Genomic DNA, 9,972 nt, shown 5'->3' with positions numbered 1-9,972 from the left:
ACAGGCCTCCTGCCCAGCCAATCGTGTGCCACCCTTCGCCAGCCCACAGAGCCGCATGTGCAACTGGCCATGAGAAAGCGGCATGAGGCGCAGTGGCGGCGCAAGGTGGTGATGGTGGCAGTGATGGTGGCTGCATCAGCTGCCGCATGCGAGCCCTCTTCCTTCCTGACATCTGGGCAGTGCGTGTGCGGCCCACAGGGGCACCGCTGCCCTTGCTCCCCTGGCCCTGCTCCTGGGAGCAGGCACAGAGAGCAAGCTGAGGTAGGGGGTGGGGACGCGCCACAGTGTGCTGTATGGGGCCAGCGGCGCCCGGTGCACCTCTCCCCCTGCCCCGGGTAAGAAGCAAAGTTGTGGGAAGACATTGGGGGAGGGGAGATGCTGCCACCGTGCCCCGGGGTGCGCTCCATCCCCGCCCACCCACCTGTCCATGCATATCCCTTACAGCCTTTCTAAGTACCCCCAGCGGTATGCGTACCCCTGGTTGACAACCCGTGCCTTAGGCAGCATGGCTGATACGTTCTCAGCTGCAGACATGATCAGTGTACTAAGACAGTACTTGGAGATCATGCTGGCTTGACTTTGAATGGATGCTGCTATTTGATTTTCCAGTAAACTTCATTTGCCTGGCAGGGTGACTCAGAGTCAAAGGTATTGGTAATTCCTATCTCTCAGCAATATGGGTGTTTTAATTAATTTAAAGAGGAAAAATATGATCTTCTGGGCAAGCCTTCCTATGTCTGAGCAGCTACAATTACAGCTCCAGCCACCCAAGAAACGATCACGTTCTGCTTGTTTGTCTGGTTTGTTTTTAAATGACATCACTACCCCGATGATGCAATGATAGCCAGGAAGACAGATAGTGGAAGGGAGAGGTGAGCGGTGGGGGAGGCGGGGGTAGCTGGGAGGAGCAGTGAGGCATCAGAACTTGTTGCTTTGCAGAGTGGGGTTAAAGAGTAGTTGTTGTCACTGTTCTCTCTGCTGGACTTCAACCTCTGCTAAAACGAGGAAGCCGAACCCTATGTCCCCACCCTGGGTATGTCACTCCTGGGAGCATGTATTGCAATTATATCCTGCAGCCTGTGCTAGGATTTTAAAACATGTTAAAAATACACCTCTTTTCTGGGGGAAGGCAGGGCCACAGCCTGCTGGCAGATGCTTTGTTTTATGAACAAAATGCATGCCTTTCCTGCAGTCAGCTCATAGCAGACCAGCTAGGCAATAACAGGAATTTCATTATAAATTTCATTCCTCCCTCCTCATCCACAAAACCACAAAGAAAACTGAACGAGGGAAGACTCCAGTCATGACCTGACTTACCGGGACAAAGCCACTCCAGGGAAGCCAGTGGGGTCAGAGGCAGGGCAGAATTTTAACCTCAATAGTTTCATAAACATGCATGTTCTCAAGGAGATCAGCTGTCCTAGGTGCAGATGCCAGCTGATTCCTCAGGCTTTCCAGAACAGGTGGAAGAAAGCTGTCTTCAGTGCTTTGGAGAGGATTGGGAGAATGACTGGAGTGACTGAGGCTGTGTCCTCCCATTAAAGGGATGCTGATTGAAAGCAACATGCCTCATTTGTGCTTACAGTGGTTTAGCAGGTCCCATTCCATCCCCAGCCACATTATTGCTGAATGAACCATTCTGGCTCAGCTATGCGATTGCACAGCCTGTGTCTGACACCAGTGGGACTTCCGGCGCACCTGTTTTGTGGTGCCTGGACTTGTAACTTAATAGCAACAGTAAATAACCATGACCTTTGTAGAGGAAGACAGATGCAGAATGCACTGAGACAACTCGACCAATCTTCCCAGGTGTGCAGCTGATTACAGACCCTGCTTGTGACGTGGCTAGAGAGGCTGCTGCGTATGGGTACACAGGACCAGATTATCAGCACTGGTAAACTGTTAGACTTCAATAGAGTTACTCCAGATTATACCAGCTGCCCTGTGGCACTTGACTACATTTACCAGATGAAGAATGGAAAAAAGAAAAGCCTTGTATTTCCCCAGCTTCTCTCTGATTTCAAACAACATGTGCAATCTGAGTAGCAGCACATTGCAGTGAAAAGCCCCAGAAAAGGCTCCACTTTTACACCGGCAGCATCCAATTTTGGAATACACCAAACCCTCACCCAAGGGGTCCAGGCTCCCCAGCACTCACTACCTTAGTAGTTATTTACACCTGTGCAATGTGGATGTGAAAAACCCTGCCCCATCCAAATGGTATTGTTAGACACAGGCACCCTGACTGTACAGGGGACAAGGCAGTGGAAAGTTGGCACCAGAGGGCATGTCCAGATAAGTCCACACGTGTTTCCCCAGGGACAAATAGCAGTGACACAATATGACCCGGGTGCGTGGTAAGTTGTCCCAGGATGGGTAGGGGAGGCTGGGGCCAGCACCTGGGCTGGCCCTAGCAGCCTTACCTTGGGTACTGGGGGCCTTCTGGGGCTCCAGCAGCAGCAATCTAGCAGCAGGGAGCCTGGCAGGCGGCCAGAGCATGGCTCCAGTTGGCCAGGCTTCAGCTTTGGATGGTGCATGCTGCTGCCACGTGTGCCACCCCACTTTTTTCCGCAGTGGGTTTTTTGACACCAGGATCTCCCGGAGAGTTGAATTTGTTTTTCAGCAACTGCTTACAGAAAGTGCCCAGGATCCTTTGAAGAAAGGAATCCCATCACTACGAGGGCTTCTAAAGCCAGCAAAGTTATTTGGAACAGGAGCCAAGACACGATTGTCATTGTTTTTTGTCAAGTGAATTCTACACAACCCCTTCATGGCCAATTAGTCCATTGCCTTGATTGCAGCAAGTGTGACTGAGGGAGCAGCAAAACAATAATCGTGGAGTTGAATAAGAGATGAATGTGGAGTTGGACCTTACCTACATGGGTGGCTGTTGCAGAGCAAACTCCCAGTGTAGACAGACTTACTCAAGGGCAACATCATTTGCACTTGTTTATCTTGGCATGGAGCAAGGGAAAGGGAACAAGAGCGAATTTTGTGGCACTCAGTATAAGGAAGGTTTAATCCAGGGGTTTTCACTGGTATCTCTACACCCAGCATTGCATTGTCTCATAGAATGTAAAATATCTCTGCAGAGGGGTGTACTTGGAATATTTATTCATGTCATACCAGCTACTCAGTTCAGATAATGTACAACTGTAGAAAATAAGAGGATTAACTAATGAATTTGCGGTTCCATAGGCCAGCCATTATTACTCCAGACTTGGAAAAACCAGGGAGGATTGGAGAAAACAGATGAGCTGTGAACTTCTCTGAAAGGACAGGAGCTCCTGAATGGATTTGGCAGCCTGCTACCTCTGGTAAGACAATGGGACACACTGAACTTCTGGAGGGTGGTGGCTGGGGGGACCTTACTTTACGGCTGGTGAAAGCCTGAGTACTGACTGTGTGTTTGTGCCTCCCCCACCCCGAGCTGAACCTGGGGCTGTGTGCCATCTACCCATGAGCCTGTAGTTGTGAATGTTTCTGATTTACCTTGTGATGGGAGAGGGAAGCAAATGGCTTATCAGCTCCCAGGAGTGTTACATCAAGTATTCTGTGTCCTTCATCAGCCTGCCCTTAGCCAAGGGTACCAAAGTCACTTGTGTGTGGGGTCTCCTTGTCCAGTTTGCTCTCACAATTCACCTGTAACCTAGCCCTGGCAAAGCTCTGGCTAAATGGATGCCCACCAGGCTGCTTCTTTTGAGTTCCAGCTTGTTGGACTTGTGCACTCAAGCCTCCCCTTGTCTGAGGAGGCTGCTATAGTTGCTCTTCCAGTGGCTATCCAGCACACTTCCTGGGTGGAGGCACATTACCTTCATTAGAAAGGGGATCTGACCACCCAGCTGCCCCAAGCCGCCAGGTCAGTTTGAAGCAGGATTTACTTAACAATGCCCATAACAGTCCCAGTCCTCCAATGCCTCTGTTGAACGCTTGCAGAGCCTTCCCAGTCAGCAGGGGAGACAGACACTGGACCTGGTCCATGTTAGCTACCCCATGTGAGTCACAGTTTCTTAACACTATTTAACAGCTTCCCCAGCTCCAGAAGGAGGTGATAATTCCACCACCTGAGGGACCAGGTATCCAATTCTGTCTCTCCTACCAGACCAGGATGCTGCTGCTGCTGCATCTTCTCTGTTTTAAGCTAAAGGCAACTCTGTCTCCCTTTGTATTCAAGTCTCAATCACCTAATCTCTGTCCACTTACTCTTGTGCTTGCATGCCAGTTGTAGCCAGTCTCTGTGGCACTGCAGTCATTCCTCCTGGCTACAGTTTTTCCTACCCCACTCTCCATAGCTCTGGGCTTCTCATCATTTCTGTGCCACCCACAGGAGTGTATGTGGCACCGTCTCCTGGGTCAGGTGCTGTAAAACAAAAGGGGACTTTTTCAGCCCAGATCCCAGGACTGCTTTTTGGACCCTAGCTCCAGTGTTTCCAAACAAACAATTCACCATCTTTGCCATATCTGCAAACTCAGCTGCTCATCTTTCTTGAGCTGTTTGCAATTCCTACTTGCTACCCCCAGGAGACTAACAGATCTGTTCTTGGCTTTGCAGTTTAAGAGAGGAATGTTTCCGGTTATTGCAAAAGCCTCATTTTTAAATGCCTGCGCTCCATTATGGTGATTGCACATACTGCCACCATGTCACACAGGTCTAGTACACTGAGATGTGGACCTAGCTCAAAAGAATCCAGTCATAATCTCTAGCTCCTGTCGCTTTGGTCCACGTTCCTGGCAGTGACTCTGTCTGGTAGCCATTTGTAGAAGTGGGACTATGTGCCCACCTGCTGCCAGCCCCCAGGTCCACTGTAGATAAGACGCCAGTAGATTTACGCTCACCCTTTTTTATTGTTCTACCCTCATGGACACTCTGTGTTCACCTTTCCCCCTTCAGGGACATAGGAGAGTGGGAGCAAACACACACACAAACAAGCCTTCCAAACTTCAATCATTTTTTACTTTAGCTCCACCAACAATCTGTGGACCTAAATAAGATTACTGATCACACATGTACGTGATTTTCTGCCTCAGTTTCTTAACCAGTCTTGAGCATTGTTTGGTGTTTGGTCCCCCTTCCTGAACATGACTTCTCCTAAGTATGGAGACTCTTTCCTGCATAGCACGTTTTCTTCTGCTTTCCCTCTGCATGCTAAGAAACTTCCCCTCTATAAGCATTAGCCCTCTTTGTAAGGTGACTTCCTGCACAGCCTCATCAAGTGATCACATTTCTTTACCTTAGTTATTTCCCCCCCTGTTCTTCCTTGAAAATCAGTTTGCTCTGAGAGGTCTTTGTCTGAGGAGCTTCTATATGAGTAGAGGCTCATCCGGGTTTAAGGATGTTCTGTTACTTGTCCCCGGGACCCTTTGGAGCTTGAGCCTAACATACGGTCCAAAGACAAAAGGGAAGACAGGTAAGACCCACAATCAAGACATAATTTGTAGTCTGATGCATCTTAACAAAGAAAATCCCCACTGACAAAGAGAATCCCTCAGCTGTACAAGGACTGATTCCCCACATCATTGAACAGTCCTAGTCAGAGATCAGAGCCAAGTGCTGAAATTAGGGGCCAAGGCCAGAACTGTAAACCAGCAAAGCATCACTGGTATTGAGGGAGCCAGGCTGGTTTGTGCCAAGAGAAAATCTGGCTCTCTGAATTAAGTGTTATAGCAATTTGGCCTCCTGTGAAATGCATTGCCAGCTTGTCATCCAAAGCCAGTTGTTTTGATTCCCTTTCCTGGACAGTTTCTACTTCTGCTGTATCTTCCTGGAGAAGGGGCACTAAGTGTTAGACATGTGTTCAAACCTAAGCAGCAGAAGGGTATATATGGGAGTTCAGGGCAGCTTCACCCATTTACACAAGGTGAGAATGGGGCTCTGGCAGTTCTGTAATGGATTAGACTATCACAGGCCAGGGATTTCTGTATAATGAGCCAATCCAAGCCCCATGAGCTTTAGGGAAGTTTAGATTCAGATCTGAATTCAAACCCAGAGATGTCAATAGTGGACTTTAAAGAAAACTCTAGTCAACTGGTTCTCTCTGATTATGGTTTGTGACCTCCCCTCTGTGGTTAATGCCCGACTGGCACTTTGCTATCTAACACAATCTCCAACCTGTCAGTGGTCAAGCCTGGCACATGGCTTACAGCTCAGCACAGTGTTGATTTGCAGAGTAGAGGGACCTTTACTCCACCTTGGTTTTGTTAGAGGTATAAGTGCTGCAGCAAGCAGGTAGAGGTGCAGGAAGAGCATGTGTAAAGGATGATTTTATGCTGCCCAGATCCATCCTGAGATCTGATCCTCTTTCCCCAATTCCACTAATTTTTCTACCGCTCCAATGGAACCTGTGTAACCTGTTGGCCAGTCCTCTTTCCTTGCAGACTTTGCTCAGTAGGATATCACAGGGCAAATGATCAGGCCTGCTGCTTTATGTGCATGTCCCCTGCTAAGGCATCTTGTGATTGTAGATCTGGTTTTACCAGAATGCACAGCTACACATGCAGTTATGCTGCCTGTTAGAAGAAGATGCAAAAGTGGAGTTGATGACTTCTCCTTTTATTTAAAAAGCTGTTCTGGACACAACTGGTCATTTTTATTGTAGCCCAGGTCAGACAATGGTGTCACTCACTTAGCTGGCTAGAAAATCACAGGTGCGCTCTATGGTGTAGACAGGAGTGACATCACCTTTTCTTTTAAAGGAGATATCGCTAGGTGGTAGCTGTGACAAGTTACTGCGACGTAATGAGAATTGTCAGGACATGCAGTGCTTGTGTCATGGCAAAGCAGTACTTTTTAATTGTGCCTCCTGTTCATAGCTGCACACCTTTGTCAGACATGACTCATCAACCTCATGATAGATTTAATTGAACTAGGATCCTATGATCTTCCAGTCTCATGTACTATCTCTTGGAAAATAAATCAATGATAAGTGAGCACAGTAAAATGTCCTGTCAGGGAGAATCCTGCTGTGGGGAGATGGATTGGATGGGCCAGTCAGATCTTAATAGGGATTTTCCTTCCCTGAGTGATCTGTGGGATAAGACCTGGAAGGCACAGTGGTGGGAAAGGTCTCTGGACTTTCATACGACCCAGCCCCCTTTACTTTAGCATAGTAGCTGACAGTGAAGTTAAGCAGCAAAGCTCTCTAGTCTAAAGCATTATTTCAGAAAGGGAAATGTTCAGTGGCTGGTTCTGCCCTGAAGGCAGAACATTGTTCCTCCAGCTTCAGAAAGCAGCTTTGGTTGAAAAATTAACCCTCTCTTGGGCATCACTTACCTAATCCTAGGTCCTGATTTCAGGCTGCTTTGGGATGTTGTGGCAGTCAGGGACTGCTGGAGAGCAGTCGTGTCCTCTTTCTCAGGGCCATTGCCTCTATGCTTGGTGGTGGGGAAGGAAGGGGTTCAGGAGATAGTCTGGCTCTGTGCCACCGAGGGATTTTTTCATACAGAAGGAGACACCCTTGTACCCAGTTAAGCTGCCTTGTCACACCAGAGCTGTGCAAAGCAGCCAAACCAATAGGGAAAAAACAGTACCTTTGAACTCCCACCAAAGTAGGTATGGCCTGGGAGTAAGCCCCCTCGTCCCATCAGCAGGTGCCCAGCCATGAGTAGTCTAGGCTTTGCTCTTGGGTCTAAAAAAGGCTCTGGTGATGGTGGAGCATCATAGTTCTTTAAATGTCCTTGTGAAGAGTGGCTCAGCAATGGGAACTGAGAGCAGTGACTTGAACATGCTTCTCAGGACTTGAGATTGATTTTCGCCTGGACTCTGGGAATGACTGATTAATTGCTGAGAAGTCAAGGACTTCTAGGTAGAAAGAAGTGTACTCGTACTAAGAATACAGCTGAGCCTCCCAGACAGCAGAGAGGAGAGTAAAGAAGTCAGGTCAAGGAGGTGAGACCTGATGCTGCAGGAGAGCGACTATGAATAGAAGCAGCAGGTATCTATGGGGATTTTCCCATTCCTATAGCAGTGGCTCTCTGTGATATTACTTGATAGAGGCATCCCCATTTTCCTCTCCATCTTAGATACAAAAATGGTGCCCATTGTCCTAGTATTTGAGCTCCTCAGTGGTTCTGTTGCTGTGTTTGTTTTGATGAAATAAATGGGCTGGGTGAGAGACAGATCTTAAAATGACCCTCTCACTGTACAGCCTATGGCACAGTGAGGCACACAAATAAGCCCCATGAACTAGGAGCAAATCTAGAGCAAGTGTAGTGGTGCAGTTGCACCCCCTCTCTCAGATCTTCTCACAGGAGTAGCAGCCAGGGATTTTAAGTCCCGGAAGCAGGCAAGAAATCCCCCTTCCCCCTAGCCTTGGCATCCTCTCTCTTCTCCTCTGTGCTTGTTCCCTCCCACTCCTGCTGCCACTGCCCACCTCCTCCCACCCCCAGGGCAGGGGACTCCAGAGCTGCTCCTGCCCCACTCCCACCAGGCTGCATGGGGACCTGGGCTCAGCCAGGGATAGCAGCAGCAGTGACCAGGTTCTCCCCCCCTGCCTGGTCCCCCTGGGTGTTTCCTGCCTGCTGCTGCTGCTGCCCCGACTCAGCCCGGTTCCCTGCACAATCACTCCCCACAGGCCCAGCTGGACCAGGGCAGGAACAGGATAGTAGAGGTGGTGGCAGGCAAACCCCAGCAGGCTGGGAGTTGAATGAGCAGCCACCCCTGTACCATTGGCTGTTGCTCCTGCACCCCACTTTTTAAAATGCTGGATCTGCTTAAGCCATTCAAAATCTTCCAACTTTTATAGAAGGAAAATGAAGGGGAAACAGTGAAAACACTGAAAATGTAAAGCACTAAGGCAGGCGTTCAGTTTACCAACCTCCCTTATTCCTTCTCCCTGTGGCTGGAAGAGAGGTTTTATAAGGCAAGCTTCGCACTGATCTGACAGTCTAGGTAGCAGGAATCACCCCTTCTGGGAGGAAAGAGGGATGAAGGTAACTGAAATGGGCTGATGCTTCTGATGCTGCTGTTGTTGCTGGAATCCGATCTCGTTTCCTTGTTGACAGAACAAGACAAGTGCACAAAAGGGAAGAGAAGACAACAGAGAAGACAGAAGCAGTAGCCTTGTCCCTGCCCTCATGTGCAGACTAGTTATGAAGATAGGGCTCAGGTTTGAGCTATATAAGCCCAGCACCCGCGGGTCAGGCAGTCTGTCCCTGGCAGCCACAAGGTGAAGAGTTCCTAGCAGCAGGGCTCCTGAAGGGACTGCCATTGATATGAACAACCCTGCAGCCTTAGGAGCAGAGGCAAGTTCTGGGGCAGAGGAAGTCAGAGTTTTACAAACAGATGGCCTGTGTTTTATTTTGAGCCTAGAGAAGGGGCAGTGAGCAAGACATGTGATCCCTGAGCCCAGAGAAGAGGTGGCATGAGGGTCCAAAGGCCCAATGGGACTGCATGCATAATTATGCAATATCACAGAAGAGAAAGAGAGAGAGAACACCCACAAGGCTTGGAGCAGGGTGTGGGGAAGGTATGGAGCCATGCAAGGAGCCCCTAATGCAACAGGTGCCCAGCGGAGGTACAGATAGGCTGAGACCTGCTAGCCTGGGGTTGCAAGACTGTGACTGAGGGGACCCAGGAGAGGTCCACTGACAATTGACACAGGATCAGGCTCATGCAGATCCCACAGGCAGCCTCCCTTCATAGCCATCATTAAGAGCAAGGCATGGCAGGCAAGATTCAAGGGAAGCGGTGCAGCCAAGCCTGAGCTGGGCAGGGGCCACATAGCCATGAAGGGGTGTCATGGCTGCCTGGTGGCCATGGGCTTGTTACACTGATTCAGCCTCTTCAGAATCTCTTTCAGGATCAGGACCATAAAGGCCCAGCAGCCCTAGGAGATAGTGGGTTCATAGCCATGCTGGCAAAGTCACTCTGTCATTCCAGATGTTCTCCTGGCATCTCTATCAAATTAAGACCCTGTGAAAGGAGTGATGAGTGTCATAAGCTATCCTCTTATTGTCTTGGCCACCACTAGGCCT

This window comes from Alligator sinensis, unplaced genomic scaffold (assembly GCF_000455745.1).
Source record: "Alligator sinensis unplaced genomic scaffold, ASM45574v1 scaffold323_2, whole genome shotgun sequence".
In the NCBI taxonomy this organism is placed as follows: domain Eukaryota; kingdom Metazoa; phylum Chordata; order Crocodylia; family Alligatoridae; genus Alligator; species Alligator sinensis.
Note: the sequence above shows the minus strand (reverse complement) of the source record.